Source organism: Lepus europaeus, chromosome 16 (assembly GCF_033115175.1).
Source record: "Lepus europaeus isolate LE1 chromosome 16, mLepTim1.pri, whole genome shotgun sequence".
Classification (NCBI taxonomy): Eukaryota; Metazoa; Chordata; class Mammalia; order Lagomorpha; family Leporidae; genus Lepus; species Lepus europaeus.
This window is the reverse complement of record NC_084842.1, coordinates 52331297-52358734: the sequence shown is the minus strand read 5'-3', so window position 1 is coordinate 52358734 and position 27438 is coordinate 52331297. Positions and strand designations below refer to the sequence as shown.

Sequence of the window (27438 nt, the reverse complement as noted above, 5' to 3'; positions counted from 1 at the left end):
TACAGAGGCAGATTACTATCTTTTCTTAGACATTTTATATTTCATTGATTTTATTTTCCTCTTTTTTTAACACTTCCTCCAATTCCAATTCTACCTGTTCACCTTATCCCCATCTTATATACCACCAGTAAACACAAGCAGATACCTTTAAAATAAGTATAGCAATTATTTATCTGTACTTTATAGTATTCCTAAAATCATCATATATTAATGAAATGAATCCAAGAAGAAAAGATGCATTTGATAGGACCAGCTAAATCCCACACTTATAAATACTCCCCCATGTTTCTTCCTCCCAATATGATTATTATTTTCATTCTCTCTAGCTAGGACTTTAACATTTTACTTTGTAGGCCTGACCCTAAATCTCAAAGTGTGGTCCCATTATATTACAGAACAGCTAAGCTGTTCCCTAGCTTCTGTCAAAAAGCAATTTTACCATTCCCTCTTCCTCATGTCTATCAGACCTGACACCAAAGTAGCACTTCACTTTTCTTCAACGCAGGGATACTCACTCACATTTTAATCCTTGTTTTCACCAATTTCTGTTTCACAATGTTACTTTTTTTCCTGAGCAGAAATAACTGACAAACTGGAAAGCAAGCTAGATAAGGTTGTCATCTCTCAAATATTATCAAGAGACAGAAGCTATCCAGATATGACAAAGAGGACAACTGTACAATCAAGCACAAGCTAATGGTAATGGTGCAAAAAAAGTTGTAATTTCAGGCAAAAGAGAAGGTATTCCAAAAAACAAGGAACAGTTCAGAATGAAGACAGAAAATAAAATTCTCTTGTTTTTATTAATCTTATTTAGGACATGAACAAAGTGCTTGAAACACAAGCAGCACTCAAAAGTTATTGTTGACTCACTCTGGCTACAAACACATATACACATGCTCTTAAAAAAAAAAAAAAAAAAGGATCTGTGATAACTAATAGAATACCTGAAAGGCAGTTTGTAGAAGTGAAGTTGACACTTTGAGAAGCAGTTACTTGAACAGCCCTTGTCTTGACTGTTGAGGAACAGTTTATTTTTAATATAAACTATTTGTAGAACATTTAACATCAAGTTAAACATATGTGTATAAAGTCAATTGAAAATAGATCTCAGTAATTGAAAATAGAAGATTGGTAATAAGAGAAGAGAAGGTAGAGGGGTGGGAGTATGGGTGGAGGGCAGGCATGGTAGAAAGAATCACCACGTTCCTAAAGTTGTAATTATGAATATATGAAATTTGTAACTGTAAACTGTATAGTTCTGCATATATTCCTAGGGACTTACTTCTCAGGATACAGTTTAAAAACTTGCCATGTGACCCCTTGGGCTGGGTGGTAAAAATAACATCTGAAGCGTTAAAGCAATCATATGGCTAGAACTGAGTGACTGGTAATAATAATAGATAGAATTAAAAATGAGTGACATGGGAAGCAGTCCACACAGCAAGCTCATAGAATGAAAATCACTTTAAATAGCACTCTGACCTCAGAATCAGCCTTTAAAGCATTCTGATCTGGCTGAAAAACCCACAAAAGCACTTCAGGCATGGAAAATCAAGACAGTGACAAAAAATGTCCTACATGAAGGACCTTTGTTGTTGATACCTCAGTGGAAAAAAAGTGGTCATCAAGAATGAGGTACTTTTCTCTGAAGGGAGGAGGGAACTTACACTTTGCTTATGGCATTGTCTAAATACTGAGGGAATTTGTGGATTCAAAAGGCTTCCATAGCCTAGGCATCTCTAGTCAAGAGCTTGGGTGATCACTGATATCATACGTAAGAGTGCTCATTGTAAAATTAACGAGTCACTGTGCCCTAAATTCACATGGAGGACCTCTGTCCTCAAGGACATATATATGTATGTATATATATATATACATATATATTTTATTTGACAGATAGAGTTAGTGTGAGAGAGACAGACAGAAAGGCCTTCCCTCCGCTGGTTCACCCCCCAAATGGCCACTACGGCTGGAGCTATGCTGATTGGAAGGCAGGAGCCAAGTGCTTTCTCCTGGTCTCCCTCGCGGGTGCAGGCACCCAAGCATTTGGGCCATCCTCCACTGTCTTCCCAGGCCACAGCAGAGAGCTGGACTGGAAGAGGAGCAGCCGGGACCAGAACCATATGGGATTCCAGCGCTGCAGGCAGAGGATTAGCCAAGTGAGCCACAGCGCCAGCCCCTCAAAGACTTATATTTTCACCATGTCTAAGTGCTCCCAAAAGATGTATCATTCTTCAGTGCTTAGTGAAAGTTAAGTTTCTAAAAAAAAGTTAAATTAACTTAAAGATGCAATGACTTTGAACAGCCCATATTGACTGTTGAGTAACAGTTTTGTTGTTGTTGTTGAGCAAATTGTTAAACTCTTTACTTAGTAGAGAGGTGGTCTTCTGTGTATACCAAAAATGGATCTTTGTGGAGAATGGGACTGGGAATGGGAGAGGGAAGAGGAGGAGGGTTGGGAGAATGGGTGGGAGGGCAGGTATGGTAGGAAGAACCACTATATTCCTAAAATTGTATTTATGAAATGCATTAAGTTTGTATTTCTTTTTTTTTTTTTTGATAGGCAGAGTGGACAGTGAGAGAGAGAGACACACAGAAAGGTCTTCCTTTTGTCATTGGTTCACCCTCTAATGGCCACCGCAGCTGGCATGCTGCAGACAACACGCTGCACTGATCCAAAGCCAGGAGCCAGGTGCTTCTCCTGGTCTCCCATGGGGTGCAGGGCCCAAGGACTTGGGCCATCCTCAACTGCACTCCCGGGCCACAGCAGAGAGCTGGCCTGGAAGAGGGGCAACCGAGACAGAACCGCCGCCCCCACCGGGACTAGAACCCGGGGTGCCAGCACCACAGACGCAGGATTAGCCTATTGCGGCCCGGTGCCGGCCAAGTTTATATTTCTTAAATAAAAGATTTCTTAGGGGAAAAATAATAATGCAAAAAAAAAAAAACCTTATAAATAAAATAAAATTTTTCTCATCAAACTAAAAAAAAGAGAAAATGGATAAAAAAGAGAAATATATCAAAAAATTAAGTGGTTATTTCTAATTTTTAGCAATTATTTTTAAATTTTAGCATTTGTTTCATTTTTCCACATTTTCCCAATGTTTCCTAACGTATCTACTCTGTGATTTTTTATTATAAGGAAAAATTATACAAATGAATAAAGGCCAGCGTCATGAATGGTAGTAAATCTGTCTAGGCACTGACATCTCTAACCCACATGGCCAGTTGAGTCTAACTCCAGAAATAATGGAGGTACATGGAGGGAGCTAATTCAGCAAACGTAGCCCGCAATAAAGACAACAGGGAATCAACCCTGAATCTTTATATTACTTTGGACTGTGTGAGCAGAAAAGCAAAGCTAGACTTACCTTACACACCATGTTTTCATAATCAAAAGGATTTGGTTTCTGTTCTAGTGATACACTAGCTTCTAGAAGACTGGTCAGGCAACTGGCTGTCAACTAACATGGATTTGTCTGCAGCCATACTCCTTTTGCCTGCCCCAACACAAACAATGCTGCTCAACAGCAAATGAAACCCTTAGAACTAATTATGCTTTATTTATTCGGTCCCTAAATATTTTTGAGGGTTTTGAGTGCCTACTCACCACTTATGCAAAGACATTTTTCACTCTGGATATACAAAAAAAAAAAGAGGGAGACAAATAAGACAAGGACATGTGTCTCTTCTTTTATAGATCTTACATTATCCTAACAGATGCAAATAACAGCATAAAGAAAAATAAAGCAGAAGGATGCTATTTTTCTTTTTTTAAGATTTATTTTCAATTATTTGAAAGAGTTACACAAAGAGAGGGAGAAAAAAGAAAGAGAACTCCCATCTGCTGATTCACTTTCCAAATGGCTGCAATGGCCAGAGCTAGGCCAATCCAAAGCCAGGAGCCAGGAGCTTGTTCCAGGTCTCCCAAATGGGTGCAGGGGCCCAAGGACCTGAGCCAGCTTCTGCTGCTTTCCCAGGCACATTAGCAGGGAGCTGGATTGGAAGTGGAGCAGCCAGGATTTGAACCAGCACTCTTATGGGCAGACGGTGGGTAATCCCCTACACCACAATGCTGACTCTGGATGCTAATTTCATTAGAATAGTTAGTAAAGGCTTCTTAGCCAAGCTGACAAATAGATTTAAAAGAGTGAACCAAGTGGACATCAGGGTCAAGATCATACCAAACAGAGGGACTCAGATAGTGTTCTCAAAATTCTGAGTAACAGAATGCAGAAAAGCAAGTAAGGGTAGAGTAGCTAGATAACACAATTCCTTTGGACACAAAGAGAATTTTGAATTTGGACATGACAGGGAGTCACCGTGTAGGATTTTATACAGATGGTGGTAATATAGTAACACTTTAAATGGATATTTCTGGCCATGTGTGAAGCATAACTAAAATGGTAGAGGACTGGACGCAAAGGATTGAAGGTATGGTAAAAGAGTACAGACCAGAGATGATGGTGGCTTGAATGAAAATGGGGCACAAGGAAAAGGGAAAACACATGTCAGCTTCAGAATAAAATTCATAAGTTGTAGAGCCAACAGTTTTGCTGATGTGAGATGTAAAACAAAGAGAGACAATAAAGGTGATGCCACTTTTTTTTTTTTTTTTACCTATGCATTTAATGTTACAATTTACTTGAAAGGGAACATTGCAGGAGAAAGATTTGGCAGTGGAAATTAAGAATTCAAGTTTGGATTTGTTAGATTTAGGTGGACAGTTAGAGATGAATCCGCAATCCAAGCCAGGTACAGAACCCAAGGAGTCGCCAATGTAGGGATATTAATTAAAAAATAATGTATGGAGGTGAACATATTGAAGAAAGAAAAGCAGTCCATGGTCTGAGTCCTGGGACTTCAACATTTAGATGTTGAATAAAGATGGTCAGAATAAAGATGGTCTAACAAAGAGGATTGCAAGGGTGTAGCAATGAAATGGGGGGGGGGGGGGGAGTTTAGAGGAAAGATGCCCCAAAGTCAACTAAACAAATCCTCCAAGAGGATGTACTTTAAACAACACGACTGTCTAAAATTTCCATGTCTTATCTCTAGCCCTGGCTATTAGACATGACTTTAGATCAAATTTAAGTTGTCCACATTCTTTTGAAATTTCTGTAGTAGACTAGTGAGCATGATGCCACTTTATTAGTGGATAGTTTGTTTAGGCCTTAGTCCATTCTTGCTTCTTCCCCTTCTCTTCCAGCTGATGTCACTAGGGAATGATAGTGAATTAAGCTCAAATTTTAAAAACTACATATTTTTAGGGTAATACATCCTGAATATCAAGTCAGTTAAACTGTAGGCATGCTATTATGATTCATGGAAAAGAAAATAAGTCTCAGATGTAAGTAGGTTTCTTTTGTTCCAGCCCTATGCAATGGACATTTTCTGTATCCATTTATTTCCTTTTACTCTTTCACCCTATTCAGTTCAATTTATTTTTAGCTATTGTTGGGCAGCCTTTAGGAGAGGCAAATACTAAGGGCTATAATTGAGTACAACCCACAAGTTCCAAAGAATAACCTACTTACCACATCAGTGTCAAAGGAAAAATTATCACTTTCTTCAAAGGGGAGTCAAGGATTCGGGTGAACTGCAGAAGTCTGTTAGACTTCCTGACTTTGATGTTAACTGCAGGGACTATCAATATCACTGTCATATTTTATAGTATGGATTAAAAAGCAACACTGCACTGATTGTTTATTGGACTTGATTAATATATTCAATAACGTTAGAATAGTTCCATCGGAAACAACATATGAGTCAATACATATAGATGGTAAAGGCAGACATCATTTGAATCACTACCACGTAAATTTATTTGTATTCATGATGGAATTCGTGATTCATTTTATAAGAGCTGTTTAAAGCCTTGGCCATGATATAGAAACTAAAGTACCCACAGACATAATTCATTCTAGTCAAGTTACTTTGGGCACATGACATCAAGTTACATGGAAGGTAGAACTTGGGGTACCCGAATATGTGATTTACTCAGTGATGCTTTACACTTTGGCCCCCAACCCTGGGCCTCCTTCCCATTTCAATTTCCATAATCACAAAAAAAGTGACTGTAAGAAGACAAAAATCAAAGTAGCTCCCACATTTTTAGAAAATAAGGAAAAGAAAAGATCACTGTACCCACAAACCATTACCTATTTTGGTAGGCTTTTTTTGTTGTGGTGAAAATAACTTCAAATAAAGTTGAGGAATGCCTAATTAAACAAGCAATTAGGTTTCTTGGTGAAGATGTTCTTACAGCCTGAACTATGGCAATGGTGCACTGTGAACCTCTGAGAGGAATATGTGGTATTACTTGTCTCTTAAACTCAACTTGCCTGTAAAAAGCATTTTCTTTCATAGTTTCTTACAAGATTAATGTTCTCTGGAAAATATTTTTGAAAAATTATAACACAAGTGATATCCTTTATACTAGCCTATCTAAATTCTCTTTATTAATTTTTCCATAGTCCTCTAAGATTCTTACTTTGTTGTTGAATTGTTCATATTATACTATGCAATATCCATTTACACTCTTGTGTGAATTCTACGAGGGCAGAAATGTTTCCTAAACTTCTTTTTTTTTTTTTTTAAGGATTATTCATTTGAAAGAGTTACAGAGAGAGATAGAGTGAGAGAGAGAGAAGTCTTCCATTCCGCTGGTTCACTCCCTAAATGACCAGAACTGCCAGAGCTGAGCTGATCCAAAGCCAGGAGCCAGGAGCTTCTTCAGGTCTCCCAATGGGGTGCAGGGGCCCGAGGACCTGGTCATCTTCTACTGTTTTTCCAGGCCACAGCAGAGACCTGGATTTGAAGAGGAGTAGCTAGGATTCGAACTGGCGCCCATACGGGAGCAGGCCAGGGCTTTAAGATGCTGCTCCACAGTGCTGGCCCCCTAAACTTCTTTATTACCAAGAATTAGCGTAACATCAGAAAGAAGACAGTGAATAAATCCATTCAAGCCCAAATAAATAATGAATGACTGAATTAACAAATGGGTTTTTTGTTTCTCTGGCTCATCTTTTTTTTTTTAGAGTGACAATTACCTAACTAAATGATATCAGATGAGGGGACTATAAGGAAATTTCAATGTGCTGAAATTTTCCAGAGCTGATACTTGGGCACTAAGCAATCTGAGCAAGAACCTGTGGATAAAGTCAAGATGTGACATTTCTAAAAGTGAGTGACAAAGTACAAGAAAGTTCTCCAACCTATGGAAAAAATACCACTCATGTTTCAAGGAGTCAAAATAATCTTCCTTTTTACTCTATAAAAAAAGTTATAAAATGTCATAGAAAGAAATTAAAATAGTAAATGGCTTAAAAATGTAGGCAAAAAATAACCTTAGAGGTATTATGGAGTTAATTAAAAATTAATTTTGTTGCATTTGTCATTTTAATGTGTAATTTTAAATATTCATTTTACTTTTAAGTTTTATTTTATTTTAGAGCCAAGAGACAGAGATAGAGACAGAGAGAGGGCTCACATCCACTGGTTCACTCCCCAAATGCCCAGAACAACTGGAGCTGAGTCAAGCAAAAGCCAGGAGCCAGGAATTCAACAGGAGTTTGAATATGGGTGGCAGAGACCCAATAACATGAGCCATTACCCTGCTGCCTCCCAGGGGGCACATTAGCAGGAAGCTGGAATTGTCAGCTGAGTTAGATTTGAACCCAAGCACTCCAATTTGGGATGCAGGCATATTAACAAGAGCCTTAACTGCTAGGCCAAATGCCCACACTAATATTAACTCTTAAAGTAGATGTCTATAGTTTTGTACATATATTTTTTAAAGGTCCCCAAAGTTGTATAAACTTCAAGCTACATAAAATCGTAATCTCTTGGAAGGAGAAATTATTAATTACATCATTTAACTACAAAAGTCAGGGCTGACTGGTCTCAAAAACTTCTTCCTAGGCTGATGCCGCGTCTCACTAGGCTAATCCTCCACCTGCAGCGCCGGCACCCTGGGTTCTAGTCCCGGTTAGGGCGCCGGATTCTTCCCCAGTTGCTCCTCTTCCAGTCCAGCTCTCTGCTGTGGCCCGGGAAGGCAGTGGAGGATGGCCCAAGTGCTTGGGCCCTGCACCCGCATGGGAGACCAGAAGGAAGCACCTGGCTCCTGCCTTTGGATCGGCGCAGCACGCTGGCCATAGCAGCCGTTTGGGGGATGAACCAACAGACGGAAGACCTTTCTCTCTGTCTCTCTCTCTCTCACTGTCTAACTCTGCCTGTCAAAAAATAAATAAATAAATAAATAAAAACTTCTTCCTACAGTAACATCATCACCTTTGTCATTTAAACCCCTGTGAGAAAGAATTTCATCTGCTACTGAGGGTAAATTTGGAGGGGAGAGAAACCAATGAAGCCTCTAGGGAGACTCTAGGTGACATTATTAAGCACAAAAAGATGAGGCTAGAGGGACCTGATATACCATTCCTACTTCACAATTTCACCTATACTTGTCCCGCTGGCCTCCATTTTATAGGGCTGGTTTAAAAGAATTATTTACTGAATATACATGAATATAAACTTTTATTTTTTCCTTACCTTTGCATTTCTATAAATTTAACTATGGTTTCACAATTGTCATGCCCACAAGACATCATCAGGATAATGAAATATGAAGAGTACACCCTTTGCTTATGGAAATGTCTATCTCTGAGGTATCAACCAACTTTTATTTCTGGATGCTTTTCATTATTGTTGTGGTAGTATTACAAAAAAACACACCCAGCAGCAATTTCTTGACTTATATACCAAATAAATACGATAAATAATTAAGCATTAAGCATTCTAGTAAGTCTACATGATAGTTTCCAAAAACATTTATACCAGTAATGTAAAAAGAAGACAACAGGCAGATAGGCAAGCCAATCACACTTGAGATTTGATCATTTTTCTGGAAGATGCACAGCTGTTCAGGTATTAAACTCAGTGGAAAAATCTTTCCACCATTTTCCTGGTTCATTTTGCACCAGCCTAAACTCATAAACTCAAAAAAAAAAAAAAAAAAAGAAAGAAAAGGAAAGACAGAAAAACAACAGAAAAAAAAGCATGTACTAAAAGCACAAGGCTCAATAATATGAGTAATCCTCAACACACCTAATAAATACACCGTTTGGGGCAATTGAATACTGCATTTTTTTGTCAAAAGCAAGCTACAGATATCCTTTGCTTTTATTAACACAGTTCAGCTTATATGAGCAGACAAAAATGAGAGAAGGAAAATGTGCTTTATCATTTGTAACTGAATTTCAATTTTCTCTTTCAAGTAGCACTGAAAGCATTTTCTTTGCAACCCAAAAACAGAAGGTCTTGATTACTGCTGTAAGAATAATCTCAGCCTTTGTGTGAAGATAGGGAAAATAAATAGTCTCTCTGGATGATATGTCAGCTTCTGAACTTACAAAACAAGATATATTCATGGATGTAGGAAAATTAAATTAAGGTGAAATAGTAGACCCATTAAAATGACAACTGAAGGCTTATTTTGTAGGACATGGCAGGCTTCCCAATTGTCCTCTACCTTAGCTTCAGCCCAGGGGCACAGACTACTGAACCAGAAATAAACAGGATCAAGACAGGGGCAACTGTCTGGAAGTACAGGTCACTCAGGCTGTGAACCTGTCATGAACTGCTAGCTTTTTTGTAAAATTAAGGTTTTGGCTCCATTCTTGCCTCCACCACCCTTGTTTTAAGGCTGAAGACAGAAAAGGAAATGTCATCTCTCCCAATTTCTTCTCATTTTTAACCATGTAAAAAATATCAATCCAATATCATCTCAGTTGGGTTATTTCTTTCTGTATCAGGAGAATGCTAACCATGTGCCTTCCTGAGTACAAGAAAAGCTGTACTTCCCAGTCTCCTCTACTTTATCACCATTCAGCAGACAACATCTGGTTGTTGTCTTCTGCTAAAAAAACAGAATGGTCCATTCACCAAATAGGATCAGAAGACACTAATTTATGAACCAGTCCATTACTGTTCCCTCTCAAGTATTCTATCTCTTGCACCCTCCCAGGATAATCCTAATGGCTGCCAATTCATCACTGCTCACCGATCTCCACTCACATTCCCATTCTTCATCTCTTCCCACTGTTCAAATTAAATAACCCATTCTCAATATATTTCACAAATCCATCTTCAATAATGATAACAGTAGTTTGAAGTATGTATATACACAGACATAACAACTCAGGTCTCTCCATTGTAGATCCTTCCCTTACTCTGAGTAATATTTTATACCAGTTCATTAATGAAGATTTCTCAGACTCATTTTCTTATACTTGACAGAAAAAATTGATATTACTAACCACATTGATTAAAATCAGTGCTTCTTCAGCTTTCCTAACTTTTTGATTATATTTTTTGACCTCTACTTCTGTTTCTCCGCCTAACCATCTATGGACTTTCTCTAAACTCTGTTTGGCTTTGTAATTCAAAGGACGTCCACACTCTCATGACTACTGTTACTTTTAGGTTCGTGAACTGTAAACTTTTACGCTTGCCTAGATTTCTGATACTACATGTTCAATATCTAGACAGCATTCTCCTGTATATGGTCATTGGCCATACACATATCCAAATATATATAAAGATAAATTTGCCACTTATCCTTCCAAATTTGCATTATTTCCACTAAACCCCTATGACATTGCCTCTGAATCACCTCTTTCCTTCCATTCATAAGTGAGGTCTACAAGAATTTTTTTTGAATTCTCAGTTCTAAAAGCCACAATTATATTTGGTATTCTCATAATTTTAGGCCTTAGGCTATTGCAATTTTTGCCTAATTGATCTGACTCACAACTCTTCCCATTCAACTTATCATTGGCCAATTTTCCCAAAAATAACGGTTTTTGTTCTTTTAGTTTCTTGTTTAAAAACTGAGTTGAAGGATAGAAGTTTGCTTGTTGCAGTGGTTAATCTACCAGTAGGAACACCTGTATCCCATATAATGCTACCTTAATTAGTCTTGGCTCCTTTCTCAATTTGCATTTCCTGCTAACGCATACCCTGGAAGGCAGCAAGTAATGGTTCTAGTGCTTGGGTCCATGCCACCATGTGGGAGACCTGGAATGAGTTTATGGCTTCTGTCTGTGGCCTGCCCAATCTCTGGAGATTGCAAATATTTGAAAAGTAAAAAAGTAGATCTGTTCTCTCTGCCTTTAAAACAAATAAAGGAAAATCATTCTTAAATTAGAAAAATCAATTAATTAATACAAAGAACCTGTGCTGACACCATATTGTTTACAACATCTAGATTAAATTTTTTGGTTTAACCTGGTTATGTTCATTGCTGCCAGTGTTTTCTCCCTAATCACAGAACTAATCAATGCATGACAGTGTACTATAAACCTGCTGTACTGTAAATTCATGAAGGAAGAAGCTACTCATCCCTTGTTCATCACTCTATTCCATTATACCTGGAGAAGAGAGTTAAGAAACATGAGTAAACGGTCTTGGTTCACATTAATTTCTGTAAGTGTACTGGCTTCTCTACTTCTAATACAAAACAAGTCCAATTCATGTACTTCCTCCTCCACTAAATATTATCAATTAGTCCAATATGACAGTATCAACTTTCTCCTTTTAGCTAATAAAATATTCTATATTTTTTTATTTTTTTTTTTTTATTTTTTGACAGGCAGAGTGGATAGTGAGAGAGAGAGAGACAGAGAGAAAGGTCTTCCTTTTTGCCGTTGGTTCACCCTCCAATGGCCGCCGCGGTAGGCGCGCTGCGGCCGGCGCACCGCGCTGTTCCGATGGCAGGAGCCAGGTGCTTATCCTGGTCTCCCATGGGGTGCAGGGCCCAAGCACTTGGGTCATCCTCCACTGCACTCCTGGGCCACAGCAGAGAGCTGGCCTGGAAGAGGGGCAACCGGGACAGGATCGGTGCCCGGACCGGGACTAGAACCCGGTGTGCCGGCGCCGCAAGGCGGAGGATTAGCCTACTGAGCCGCGGCGCCGGCCAAATATTCTATATTTACTGTATACTAATAATTCAATTTGTGGTAGTTTTGTATTTCTAGCTATATTTCATTGTACCCTGTAAGACCTGAGCCTGGATCAAGGTGTAACTATTTTTAAGTAGGCCTCCATCTTGTAACTTGGGCCTGACCAGGCCCTGAACTCTGAGCCAGGAGCTCCTAAAAGTAAATAAATAAACTTCCCTTGCAATAAACTCTCCTAGAAACAGCCAATTAACAGATAACAGAGAAATACCTAGAGTTCCTGGTGTCTTCTCAGGGCAGACAAGGTGACTGATAGCTACCCGAGACCCTGCAGTTCAGCACGTACACCCCAGCAGCTCGGACCCTATGCTTCGGCCAATCAATTCAAAAGGCATCAACCCCAAAGCCATCCAACCACCTTTAGTAGGTCCGTTCCCGACACTGGATGCACTAATCAATTCTAAGAGATGTCCTTTAAATTTCCCATGGGATGAGATGATTTGCTAAATGGTACCATGATGTATAGAATGTCTCTAAAAACCCTATAAAAACCCTGTTAACTGAAGGGTCGGGGTTCTCAATTCAGACCCGCTGCATCGGTGTTGATTGAGAGTCCAGGCCTGGACCTGCAATAAGACTCTCGTGTGCTTTACAGCGGTATCGGCTCCTTGGTGGTCTTTGGGGACGACTGAACAGGGCATAACATACCCTTCCTGACAAACTGTCATAACATTAGACAGAAAATAAAAAGAATTTGAAACTTTATAACCACAATCTGTGGTTATAAATGAGTTAAGAAAGATGAGTTAAGAAAGACAAACAAAAAAGAGAGAGAGAGAGAGAGAGAGAGAGAGAGAGAGACTGATCTATTTGGTTAAGCTACTAGCAGGGAACAGATTAAGCATAAAACCCTTGTTAGGCATAAACTCACTTTTATTAACCTCTGTAGAGAATAGAAACCTAAAGATCTCCCAAAGTCAAAGGTTACATACAGGGGTATATACTCAGGTACTGGATAAAAGTACTAGTGGAGACAATCCCAAGTTCAAGGAGGACACAGACAGTATTTGGAGACATTCTCCAGGTCTGAGATATACACAGCTACATGACTCCTACAAACATTTTAGTAATATACAATGAAGTTATATCATTAGGAATCAAATCCACTATGTTTCTAAGAAGATTTTTTTTTTTTTTAAGGAAGAGAGGGGGATAGCTGCCTGCTTACCTCTTAATAAGCCAAGGAAAAAGTGTGTTTTCTCATTCTTTCCCATGTCAGTTTGGCTTCCTGAGTAGAGCTGACTTGAATCTCATTGCGATGGTCACTACAAATGTAGTAACTGGGGTAGCGATGGTGTTGTCATTATTAAGAAATCAGTCACTAACACAGAAAAATTCCAATTCAGAATAAAATTAGTAAGAATATTACTACTACCTGAATGTTTGAGTCCTCTCAAAACTCATGCTGAAATCTAAACTCTCAAGGTGACCATATTAATTAAGTGGGTGCTGGCCGGCTCCATTGCTTAACAGGCTAATCCTCCACCTTGCGGCGCCGGCACACCGGGTTCTAGTCCCGGTTGGGGCGCCGGATTCTATCCCAGTTGCCCCTCTTCCAGGCCAGCTCTCTGCTATGGCCCGGGAAGGCAGTGGAGGATGGCCCAAGTCCTTGGGCCCTGCACCCGCATGGGAGACCAGGAGAAGCACCTGGCTCCTGGCTTCGGATCAGCGCGATGCGCCGGCCGTAGCAGCCATTGGAGGGTGAACCAACGGCAAACGAAGACCTTTCTCTCTGTCTCTCTCTCTCTCACTATCCACTCTGCCTGTCAAAAAAATAAAAATAATAAAAAAAAATTAAGTGGGTGCTTTGAGAGGTGAATAGGTAACAGAACCATAGTACCTCATGAATGAGATGTGTGCCCTTGCACTCAAATAAAAAGCAAGAGGGAGTGTCATTTGCTGCAATGGTTGAGATACTGCTTGCCATGCTCCCAGTTCCACTCCTAATTCCAGCTTCCTGCTAATGTTCACCATGGAAAGTAGCTGACTCAAGCAACTGACACCTGGCCATCCATGTGGAAGATGCAACTGAGGCTCCTGGCTTCAACCTGGCCCTGTCTCAGCTGTTGCAGGCATTTGGGGAGTAAAACAGTAGATGGGGAAATCTCTCAGGACTGTCTTTGTTTCTCTGCCTTAAAAGAAAAAAAGGATCTGAGGAAACCTGTTTGCTCCGTCTACTATGTGATAACACAGAAGGAGATACCATCTATGAGCAAGCAGGTCATCACCAGACACCAGATCTGCTGACACCTTCATCCTATTCTTCCTAGCATCCTCAACGTTAAGAAATAAACTTCTGTTGTTTATACAGTACCTATTTTATAGTATTTTGTTATATCATCCAAACAGACTAAGACAAATATTAACAACTCAACATGATGTAAGCATTACATTATTTCTTTTTTTTTTTCCTTGACAGGCAGAGTGGACAGTGAGAGAGAGAGACAGAGAGAAAGGTCTTCCTTTACCGTTGGTTTACCCTCCAATGGCCGCTGCGGCTGGCGCGCTGCAGCCAGCACACCGCGCTGATCTGAAGCCAGGAGCCAGGTGCTTCTCCTGGTCTCCTATGCAGGTGCAGGGCCCAAGGACCTGGGCCATCCACCACTGCACTCCCGGGCCACAGCAGAGAGCTGGACTGGAAGAGGAGCGACCAGGACAGAATCCGGCACCCCGACTGGGACTAGAACCTAGGGTGCCAGCACCACAGGCGGAGGATTAGCCTATTGAGCCGCGGAGCCGGTCAGCTCTGTTATGCAACATGTAGTAACTGTATTTTAATACATCACCATAATTTCTTCATCTGATCACCTAGTCTAGCAAAAAAATTCAATATTCATTTTTAAATTCAGCCATTCCTGTGATTTTTCACTCTGGCTTCAGTAAAAGCGTATGTGACACTGAGGCATGAATAGTGGTATTCACATAATTTTACACATTTTTGAGACATATAGTATTTCCACATCAAAAATTTTTATTGCAGCATTTTTATTGAAGTTGATGATCACACTGATTGACTTGATTCTCACCTCAGTTATGAGGCATAGTTAAGCATTTGAAATTTCTTTTTTTTTTAACTTTTATTTAATGAATATAAATTTCCAGTGTACAGCTTATGGATTACAATGGCTTCCCCCTCCCATAACTTCCCTCCCACCCGCAACCCTCCCCTCTCCCGCTCCCTCTTCTCTTCCATTTGCATCAAGATTCATTTTCAATTCTCTTTATATACAGAAGATCAATTTAGTATAAAGATTTCAACAGTTTGCACCCACATAGAAACACAAAGTGAAACATACTGTTTGAGTACTAGTTATAGCATTAAATCACAATGTACAGCACATTAAGGACAGAGATCCCACATGAGGAGCAACTGCACAGTGGCTCCTGTTGTTGACCCAACAAATTGACACTCTAGTTTATGGCGCCAATAACCACCCTAGGCTGTCATCATGAGTTGCCAAGGCTATGGAAGCCTTCCAAGTTTGCCGACTCTGATCATATTTAGACAAGGTCATAAAAGACAGCGTGAGGATAGTAACCAATGATCCTAAGAGTGGCATTTACCAGGTTTGAACAATTATACAGCATTAAGTGGGGAAGAGGACAATCAGTACACACAGGTTGAGAGTAGAGCCATTGGTGGTAGAGTAGAGGTTATGATTACAAAGGAATGAGGCCCAAGTGTGCTAGACAGGGTCTAGAACAAAGGACAGAGTCATTATTAGAGGAGCTAAGAAAGGCGCTGTCTAAGCTACAATTAAGTTTTCTGATTGAGAGGCAAATAGAACCTGATAGAAGGGGCTTGATAATAATCTGGTGGGCTTTAGGCCTTGTAAGTTAAGAGGCCCAGACCTATCTATCTCTTCACATGGGGTATATCCTAAGGGAGGTGTGAACCTCCTAGGGGAAGGCACTCTGTTGACTTTCATTACTTGGCTGGCCTGGGAGGAGAGCTGGCCAGGTAAAGGAAGGTGGCATCTCTAACAAGAAATTTACAGTTCTGCCTGCAATGTTGCTGACCCTACTTGACCATACCCTCAGCTGCAGTGGTTACTTTGGAAGTTGGGCTGAGTGAAGGGCTTTTCAGCTTAGAGCCAATAAGATCTGTGGCTCTGACCTGGGCATCCTTCGACTCCAGGGCAGGTCCATTTCCAGTGATCCAACTCTTGGCAGAGCTGCCAGGGCTCTTCATAGCTGACTTCAGCTGAAGCCCAGACTTACCACATTGAAAGTCACTGCAGTGGACTGGCCTGTTGGGTCTCCTTGAGGGCAGATCACTGTACAGATCAGCCATTAATAGGCCTGCCACCCATTGCTTCTGATGCCGAGCTTTCTTTTCCTCCTGGTTTGTGTTAAAGCAGACCAGAGGATGCAAGTCAAGGGAGTGCCCAAGTCCCATCTCTAATCTTCAGTGGCCTGAACTACAAGTCTATAGTCACAGGCATGTTCTGTAGTAGTTTTTCTAAGGTAGACAATGCCCATGAGGAAAATTATATTCTCACTTTAAAACTTTCTTTCCCTTTGGTCTGAAAGGGAGGTTTTTTCTACTTACTGTATACTTCGCTGATGGCGAAGAGAATATAGCTATGACATTATTATTTAAGTTCTTATTTTGGCTATGCTATTACAGAAAAATGTTAGCCATCTCTTTTATAAGGTCTAAAGATTAAATTGTGCGTCCTACAGATTCCTTCATAATAGAATTAGTTTCCTAACTTGAGGAGAACAGAGAAATGAAAGAACAAGTTGGGCTTAGAATAGAGAAATGAGGGAGCAAGTCCTAGATCACTTGCTGACAATAGCAATATTACATGAATACTTAGCAAACCGTTTCAACCATTAGATAACAACTTAAGAAAACATTTACCAGAAGGTCCAATGCCTTCTATAAAATTTTAAGAATCATGTATTTGAAAACACCTCTTAAATATCTAACATGGTGTAGTTTGTTTAACCAGTAAACTTAAGCACAACCATATAAAATGTTTTTAGTTTCTTTCTACCAACAAGTTTAAAACATATGATACACAGATTCAGGTCACACAAATTAAAGCTGCTAAAATCAATCAAAGATATATTTTAATTTGTGTGACCTGAATCTGTGTATCATGTGTTTTAAACTTGTTGGTAGAAAGAAACTAAAAACATTTTATATGGCATTTGAAATTTCAATTAATTCATCATCATATTGTCCTCATCACAAGCTTTCCACTCAACAGGGCATGGGCTGGGGAAAGTCAGTAACCAGCACACTTATCCAAGTCCCAAAAACTTTAAAGGAGCTGGCTTAATGTGAGATCAAAATATTACCTCTATCTGAACCCCAGAGCAAAGCATGTGTTTTATCTATTGTGGCAATTAGTTTTATGTGTCAACTTGAATGGGTAAAGGGATATTCAGGTATCCTGTAAACATTCCTGAGTATGTCTATAAGGGTGTTTTCAGAATAGATTTAGCAGTGGAATCTGTAGATTATGCAAAGTAGACCCATTTTCACCCATGTAGATGGGAATCATCTAATCCACTGAAGACCCAAAACAGAATAAAATGGTAGGAAGGTGAAACCACTCTCTTCTGATGCCCTCATCCATCTTTCCCTGCCCTTGTACCCTGGAGTTTCTGGTTCTTGGGTTTTCAGACTCTAGAACTTAACAGCAGTGGTCCCCCTATTCTCTGCCCTAGACCTTGCAATAGGAGTTACACTATTGGCTCTCTGGTTCTCAGGTTTTAGAACTTGGACTGAATTACCTCACCATCTTTCCTGGTCTTGTAGGTTAGAGACACCATATCACAGGACTCTATAGTAGTGTAAAAAAATCCCCATAATAAATCTTTTCTTATGTTTATACATACACATACACACACACACACACCATATTGGTTCTATTTCTCTGTGGAGACACGATTAATACATCTATTATCCGTAGACTTTCCCATTCAGTCTTAGCAACACAATATGAGGATCATCCTTCTAATACCCCTGTAAAAGGGGAAAGCAGACAGAGCAACTTCCTGAGAATAGCTGAATCCCATAAGTGGAAAAAGTCTTTTTTCTTCAAATTTAATAATCATATAACTCCCTTAACTACTCATATAAAATCTGGTTTCAGGGATAGGAATCTGGTCTAGTATTGAAGATGCCAATGAAGATGTTCACATCCTACATCACAGTTCTGGGTTAGATTCCTGGCTCCAACTCCTGACTGCAGCTTCTTGCTGATACAGAATCTAGGAAGCAGAGGTGATTGCTCAAGTGATTTGGTTTTTGTCACTCACAGGAGAGACAGAGACCTGTATTGAATTCCAGTTCTCTGGCTTCAGCTTGGCATAGGGCCAGCCTCAGCCTGGCTCAGCCCCAGTATTTATGGGTATTTGGGAAGTGAAACAGTAGATAACAGTTTTTCTGTCTCTATCTTGGCCTCCCAAATAAGCAAATTATTTATTTATTTATTTATTTGAGCAATAGAGTTAGTGAGAGAGAGAGGTAGAGAGAGAAAGGTCTTCCTTCCGTTGGTTCACTTCCCAAATGGCCGCTATGGCTGGAGCTACGCCAATCTGAAGCCAGGAGTCAGGTGCTTCTTCCTGGTCTCCCATGTGGGTGCAGGGCCCAAGCACTTGGGCCATCCTCCACTGCCTTCCTGGATCACAGCAGAGAGCTGGACTGGAAGAGGAGCAACTGGGACTAGAACCTGGCGCCCATATGGGATGCCGGCATTGCAGGCAGAGGATTAACCAAGTGAGCCACGGCTCGGGCCCCAGAAAATAAATATTTTTAAGAAGTTTGGGTCGGTGCCATGGCTTAACAGGCTAATCCTCCGCCTTGCAGCGCCGGCACACCGGGTTCTAGTCCCGGTCGGGGTGCCAGATTCTATCCCAGTTGCCCCTCTTCCAGCCCAGCTCTCTGCTGTGGCCCGGGAAGGCAGTGGAGGATGGCCCAAGTGCTTGGGCCCTGAACCCACACGGGAGACCAGGAGAAGCACCTGGCTCCTGGCTTCGGATCAGCGAGATGCGCCGGCCGCAGCGGCCATTGGAGGGTGAACCAACGGCAAACGAAGACCTTTCTCTCTGTCTCTCTCTCTCACTATCCACTCTGCCTGTCAAAAAAAAAAAAAAAGTTTGAATGAGAAGACAATGACTTTTCCACATAAAAGAAAACAGAAAAAGATGGAAACATTTTGTAATCCTTCCCATATACCAATATGCATCAGAATTTTGTTCTCTAAAGCCACTGGGTTTAATCATTAAGATTATGGTCAGCCAGCACTGTGGCATAGCGGGTAAAGCCTCCACCTGCAATGCTGGCATCCTATATGGACACCTGTTCAAGTCCCGGCTGCTCCACTTCTGATTCAGCTCTCTACTATGGCTTTGGAAAGCAGTGGAAGATGGCCCAAGCCCTTGGGCCTCTGCACCCACATGGGAGACCTGGAAGAAGCTCTTGGATCCTGGCTTCAGATCAGTGCAGCTCTGGCCACCGCGGCCAACTGGGGAGTGAATCAGAGGATGGAAAACCATCCCCCACCCCCGCCTCTCCCTCTCTCTGTGTGTGTAACTCTGATGTTCAAATAAATAAATAAATCTTAAAAAAAAAAAAAAAAAAGATTATGGTCAGCCATGGGGCCACATTATGGTGCAGCAGGTTAGGCCACCACCTAAGATGCGCACATCCCATATGAGTACCAGATCCAGTTCCAGTCCCAATGACTCCACTCCAATTCAGCTCCCTGATAATAAGCCTGGGAAAGCAGCAGAGGATGACCCAAGTGTCTGGGCCCCATTATCCACATGGGAGACTCAGATGTAGTTCCAGGCTCCAAGCTTAGGCCTGGCCCTCCCCTGGCCATTGCAACTATTTAGAGAGTGAAACCAATAAATCAAAGAACACACTCACTCTCTCTAACTCTGCTTTTAAAATAAATAAAGATATCTTCCAAAAAAAAATTGTGTCAAGAATATAGGAGTTGGTTCAAAGAAAAAGAAGTTCAAATGGCCTTTAAACAAATGGAAAGATATTCAATTCATTCATATCTTAAATCATAAAGAAAAAAATCTAAATCAAAACTAACATGGTGATAAAATTTTCACTATCAGACTGTCAAAGAACCAACGATTTTGTAATACTGTTGATAAGACTATGAAGAAACAGAACTCTCGTGATGTAAGCAGAATGCAAGATGGGTCAGCACTCATGGAGAAGAACATGATGGTGTATAAACATCACAACATATGCATTAATTTTTGATCCATCAATTGTACTTTTAGGAATTTTTGCTATTAATTCATTTCTCAGAAGTTTTTTTTATATAAATTTATTTATTAGCACACTTTTTTAACTGCAAAAGAATAGAAACCACCCAAATGTTCACTAAGAGGGAACTGTTTAAATAAACAATTATACACTGACATAACAAAATATAAATGTCATGCAGCAGAAGAAAGGATAAAAAGTTGCCTACAGGAGGCTGGCGCCATGGCACAGCAGGTAAAGCCTCCGCCTGCAGTGCAGCATCTCATATGGGCACCAGTTCGAGTCCTGCTGCCCCACTTTCGTTCTAGCTCCCTGCTATGCCTGGGAAAGCAGCAGAAGATGACCTAAATCCATGAACACTTGCACCCACACAGGAGACCCAGAATATGCTCCCAGCTCATGGCTTCCGACTGACCCAGCTCCAGCCGTTGCAGCCATTTGAGGAGTGAATCAATGGATGGATGACATCTCTCTCTCTCTCTCTGCCTGTGCATCTCTGTATCTCTGCCTTTGAACAAATAAATAATTTTTTTTAAAAAAAAGTTTTCTACATACTGGTATGGAAATATATGCAAAATATATAGTTAACTGAAAAGTTGTACAGAATGTAAAAGTTTGCTGTCTTTTGAACAGAAAAAGAAACATTAAAATGTATATAACATTTTTGCATGTATCTACATTTAAAGAATGTCAGAAAAAGTATAAATAGAATGTTAGAACCTATTAAATAATTTACCTATCTAGTTCTGACAATGAAGCCAAATTTGCCTGGTTCTGTTCCTACTACTTAGAAATTAAAATATTTTTGAGTCTATTTCTAAATGATCATGATTGGAATTTTTATCTCAGAAGGTTGAAACATGACAGAATGAACATTTGCAAAATATAGTCATGAACCACATAATGACATTTTACTCAAGAACAGATCTCATATATGATGACAATCCCATATAACTGCAACAGAGAAGATGAATTCCTGTATTCCTATTGTCTAGTATTGTTGAAGCCATTATAAGGTCATATAGCAAACAAAGTTTCACTCATTTGTGGTAATACTGATGTAAACAAATCAACCATGCTACCATATACAAATGTGAAGCAATACAATTATGTGTAGTAGACGAGACTTGATAACTATATTACTGGTTTATGTATTTACTACATTACAATTTTTATTGTTAGTTTTGAGTACATGCCATTTATTTACATAAACAACAGAACACTTATTATAAAAAAATCAAATGGTTTAAAGCAGGGATGGAGAACATCTGGCCCACAGGTTGTATAAGGCCATGAAATAATTTGTTCTGGCCCCAAGGCACCCACAGGTAAAACTCAAAATTCAATAAATCTATAGCATATTAATTTTAGGTTGATAATTTTGTATGACCTATGAATGATGTCATAATTATCCGCATGGTTCTTGGCAGAAAAATGTTTCCCATTCTTGGTTTAAAACATTAATAAGAGGTATGTATAAATACACACACTTATGTGAAAGAGACAGAAAAAGACAGAGAAAGGAAGCTAAGGTCAATTTTTTTTTATTTATATAAAGGGAACACATTTCATGTATTTCAAATACACAATTTTAAGAGCGTAATGATACGTACAACCTATCCTCCTCTCCCTTCCTCATTCCCACACTCCTCCTTTTTTTAATTTTTATAATAATATACTTTCAATTTACTTTATAACCACAAGCTTAACTTCCCACTGAATAAAGAATTCAACAAGCAGTGAGTAGAAATAGGTAGAGACAAGACTAATAGTATTTTTGTGTTTCAAATATATAAATGTATGATTCAAAAACAGTAATAAAATAAATAAGCTTAACAAAATGAAATTTAAATACAAGCCCCTCCCAGATCCTAGAACAGCTGTTACTCCAAAGAACACTGTATTCTCAGAAACCACATCTGAATGGCATCTCAGGAAAGCTGGGAAAACAGAAATATCATTAGTTTCAGCCTCACTAAGATGCTTGTCAGTTTATGTGAATAGCACATAATCTAGAAAATTCTTATCAGTATGTTTATTCTGACACAACAGATTCATCATATCTGGGAGAAAAATGAACTTATCATATTTTTTCTCAGAGACTGACATTTGAGACATCCTTGTCTTGAAGAAAATTTTAAAAATTTCAATCAAGATCATCAGTTGTTGGGGCCTATGCTGTGGCCTAGTGGGCTAGGCCTGGCCTGCAGCACAAGCAACCCATATGGGTGCCAGTTCATGTTCTGGCTGCCCTTCTTCCTATCCACCTCTTTGCTATGGCCTGGGAAAGCAGGGGAAGATGAGCCATGTGCTTGGGCCCCTGCAACTTTGGGAGACCCAGAAGATGCTCCTACCTCCTGGCTTATCAGCCCAGCCCCAGCCATTGCAACCATTTGGGAGTGAACCAGTGATGGAAGACCTTTCTCCATGTCTTCCTCTTTCTGTCTGCAACTCCATCTCTCAAATAAATAAAATCTTTAAAAAAAAAAAAAAAGCATCAGTTTTACTTAAAGTGTATTTCTTCCTGTACAGCCTGTATAAAAACCTCTTTGTGTCCATTTACTCCCCGCTTCTTCAGTTTCTGGAAATCCAGTGCTGCTGGACAGTAGGCCTACAAGACCTACTGTCTTCCCTGAGCAGACATGTTCAATCCTATGCCAAAATGACTCTTTTCCACTGCCTCTCGCTATGGAAACATTATCCTAGTGACACTTGCCTCTTAGGGAGGGTTTCTATCTTATCCCATTTGTTTTAGCTGGCAAATTACTCTCAGCAGATTCCTGAACTGAACCTGCAATTGATGGTTCTGAAGCCTGAGCCCAAGGAGCTCAGTGAGAACTAATTCCTCTCCTCTGTGCTCCGTTAGGCACTGTCTTTCATCACTGAATTGTTTGGACCTTGAACAGTATTTTTTTTCTGCTGCATATTTTTCTGTGCAATGAAGTGTGCCTCTAGTTTTTAATACTTCTATCCTCCTCCTACACCTTTCAGGAAGTTTGAGCTGAGTTTTTAGCTAATCTACTAAGGTTTAGTTTCTAATTACTTAAACTGTTTATTAATTTACTCTTATATATAATACATTATGTAACTATATATGTATTATATATTATGGATAATAAGGCTGTTCGCTGGAAATTGAGTATTTGCCACATTTGTAATTTTTTCTAGGCATTTTTTTGTAATAAACTTCTTTATTTTTTAAATTCCAGAATATTCTTTACCAGTAACAATGAAATTACTGAATTCTGAGTTTCTGAATATCTACTATTCAAACAAATCTTTTCTCCAGCTTCTTTCACTACGATAGGATGGGTAATTCTATGAAGGAACTCCTCCCATCAAACCAGTACTCCGCACATCCAAACTTGAACCTGATTGTCCTGAATGTCTTGACTCCTAATTGGATACATTCCTTCCAAACACAAAATGCATCTATATACAAACCCTGCAATGGCTATATTATTTTGCAAATCACAAATGATACTTGTGTATTATACTTCCTAGTCTTTCCCAATCTTTTGGATGTGGTTCTAATTGCCTTTAATGTTTAATTTATCTGTGAACTCTTGATTGTTTCCTATCATCCCTCCTCTTTTGATTAATTTGGACACGGGCTTCTGTTTCAGTCTAGTAACAGCATCTCTCCCTTTTGTGATACTCTCCTGTACAGCATTTAGATCCCTTTTCACCACCTCTCTCTTACAGAAGTAGATATCTACTGCAAATTTCATTTTCTATGTCACTTCTGATAAATCTATCCCCCAATTTCTCAAACTGTCTCCCAAAAATATTTTCTTCCCACTCTAACCTATTTTATGCTTTGGTTCCATTTTTTCATTTCTTCATATTAATACTAATACATTTGGTTTCAACTACTCAAAAACCTCTCAAATTCCTATGCAAAACTGAATGCTAGAACCAAACATTTCAATAATGAGTTTAATTACCTTATTAACCACATTTTTTGCAGTGATTTTCTTTAACTGTTTCTGAACCTCAGTTTATGAAGACAATATATGCTCTTTACAGGAACTGTCTTTGCTATTTTTAATATTGATATTCATCTTCATAATCTAAGATACTTATTCATCTCATTGGATGAAGTCACAGTTTTTATCTCAATGATAAAAATTATCACCAGAGCATAAAGAATCATCAAATTCAAAGCCAACTTGAGATCAAGAGGTCAGAGCAACTCTTAAAACTACAATCACGTCACAGGACTCAAGATTTGTCCCTCCACAGATCCCTCTTGACTCCAAATAGGAGTCAGAATAGAAAAGATCATAATCTGAGAGACTGTCTACACCACCTACCAAGTCCTGGCACTAAATACTGTAAGGGTCTTATAATACCATGTGCAGCTACTGCTAGACATGAAAGCAACACTTCAGTGCCTAAAAGGCTGGAACCCAAAAGGACATTATCATCAAACCATAGTCTCAGAAAATGTTACTCAGAAAAACGTACATCTGCATATTTTAAGGACAAGCAGTAGCAAGCATCCAATTATGATCCATGTAATAAGGATGTCTCAGCCCTCCTGATCAGATTTTGCGTGTGGAGCCCTTCAAAGCTTGCTTGCCTTTGTTTACAACCCTAGACATACAAACCTGCGTCTACGGGGCGGGGGTGGGGGGTGGGGGTGGGGGGGATACATTTGCTTATACAAAAACAGCCAGTCTTCCTGGCTCCCGTGGACAAAGTTGTTATACGCCATAAGCCACAACTACAGCTCAAAATACCAACTCTGCCAAAGCTTAACATGCCCCGCCTGAGCCACGCCCTGCCTGAGCCACGTCAGAGTTTTAAAACTCCGCAAATCCCGCTGCGACATACAAGTCCTTTCCTTTCCATTTTCTCTTTATCTCTACGCTATGCCACAGATGCTAGGATGTGAAGAAAGTGTAACGTAATGTCACAAAAGCCGAAAAGCAATTTAAAAAAGCAAAAACCACCAATATTTCCTTTTAATTTCCGTGGGAGCTTCAAAAAGTTCAGACAAGCACATTTTCATTGAATTTTTGAAGTTCCTCTCGTGGTTTCCAGCCACGGGCTTACCGAAGCTGAATCCCAGAATTAGAAAGACTTACCAACAGCTTGAGGGACGCCAGGCGAGACAAGATGGCGCGGAGGCAAACGCTGCGCCAGCCAACGTCACAGCCTGGAGGAACAGACTACAAGGAGCACTTCCTGTGCGCAGCTTCCGCCCAAGAGGAAAGGAAAGGGCGGGTCATCCATGCTGCCATTCACCTCCTAGAAACTGACCAATCAGATCACCGCCTGCCACCGCTACAGGAAGAAGAAACAATTTTAAGAGTCTTATTGTCCATATGTCCTGAGCAATGAAGGAAGCAATAGAAATTAGCAGTAAATGTCCCTGGCCTTGATATGACACATAATGCCTGCTGGGAACCTTTACTTCCATATCTATCGCATGACTGTTTTGGCAAGACATGGGCTCTTTCAACGACATCTTTATCCTACTTGGTCATGAGGGAATGTTGAGATTGCCTCCAACCCCAAAGCAAGCTACAAGTCCCAGGGAGAGAGTGTATCTGACCTCTCCTAAGCCTGCCAGGCTGCTGATTACGTGACTGTATGTTTTGCCCAGAGGAGGACCCTTGAATGTGAAAGGGGGAAATAAAATTAACTGCAAATATATGGGGAAAGACATTGGTGCCATCGTTAGGACACCCCTTGGGATTTCCACATGCCAGAATGGATTGTTTGGTTTCAAGTGGCACACCTCGGTTCAGGTTGACTCCAATTCTAGCTTCCTAGTAATACGCATACTGAAATGCAGCATGAGATGGTTCACATACTTGGGTCACTGCCACAAACTTGGGAGACCTGGATGAAGTTCCTAGCTCCTGGGTTGGGCCTGGCCCAGTTCCAGCTGTTGCAGCCATTTATGAGGTGAGCCAGTGGGGAGTAGGTCTCTCTCTCTCACTAGCTCTCTCTCACTGCATTTCTTTTCCTCTAACCTCTCTACCTTTCAAATAAAATGAAGATAAAGTTTTTAAATAAAATTATTTTTAAGCTACATGGGATTTTTTTAGATGATGAGATTTTATATTGTTGAACCATTAAAAATTACAATTCAAAATCCATTTTAAAAAATGAAATTATTTCTAAAAAATAATATATAGCCTGTGTATATTAAGGCAAAACATTTTGAAATGTCGACATTGATAATGTGAATATCAAAAATAACATAGAATGAAAATGTTGGGCATAAGTTAATATATTTCAATTAATGTTCAGCCATAATTTTCTTTAATATTGGTAAACTAATACTTTTTGAAGTATATACCTTTTTTTTTTTTTGACAGGCAGAGTGGACAGTGAGAGAGAGAGACAGAGAGAAAGGTCTTCCTTTTGCCGTTGGTGAAGTATATACTTTAACATTATTTTTAAAACTATAAATTATGTATAATCTTTTCCATATGTGTATGTAAGTCATATTTGAAACTGATAAAACAGAAATACTGATAAACAGAAAATATCATTTTTATTTTTATCTTAAAATATGTAATTTTCAGCTCAAATACTTTCTTTTTTGCCTCTATTCAGGGTACCTATCTTCAGAAAATGTTTGTATGAGATGAACTTCATAAAATAATCTTTCCATTATTCATGATTCTTTTGAAGATTTTGTTAAATTTAGGTCCTTTTAAATTCATTTCCCTAAGAATGTTAATTTATACAAATTATGAAAGAGCTTCATTAAAGTATGCTTCATGTGGATTTTAAAAATCACAAAGCACAATTATAAATTCTAAAATTAATACTATACCTTATTTAATATATTATTTTTATGTATTATTATTTAATAATTAATTTTGTTCATGTCATCTCTTAATTTGGTAGAGGTAAATTTAAATATCTCCCCATGCCACTAGATTTGTTTTTGATAACTGCAATCTGAAAAACCTTCAATATCTGAATTCACAACAATTGAATTATTTGATTAAAATTTTCCAAGTGATTTTTAACACGGTGCAATAAAACCTACATGCTCAATGACCAGGCAACAATTGGATGGTACCCAAAGAGGACCACAATGGCAGTAGTATCAGATTCTTTTCCCACCACCACCTAAGACTGGGAATTAACTTCCCTGGCTCTCCAAGACTGGTGTTCCAAGTCTCTTTGCTTTATTAG

General features: G+C 39.5%; 1 protein-coding gene across 2 annotated transcripts in view; it reads right to left on the bottom strand.

The window, feature by feature from the left end:
• LOC133775336 (cytochrome c oxidase subunit 7B2, mitochondrial) overlaps positions 1-25418 on the bottom strand; it is a 155970-nt gene extending 130552 nt beyond the window's left edge. The window contains exon 1 of one of the 2 annotated variants that reach the window (XM_062213599.1): positions 25365-25418. The gene's annotated coding sequence lies outside the window, so the exon portion shown is untranslated. Of the gene's footprint in view, positions 1-22625; positions 22652-25364 lie in introns of those variants that run through there. The other variant, XM_062213600.1, reaches the window with a different exon arrangement.
• Between the last annotated feature and the right edge of the window lie 2020 nt (positions 25419-27438).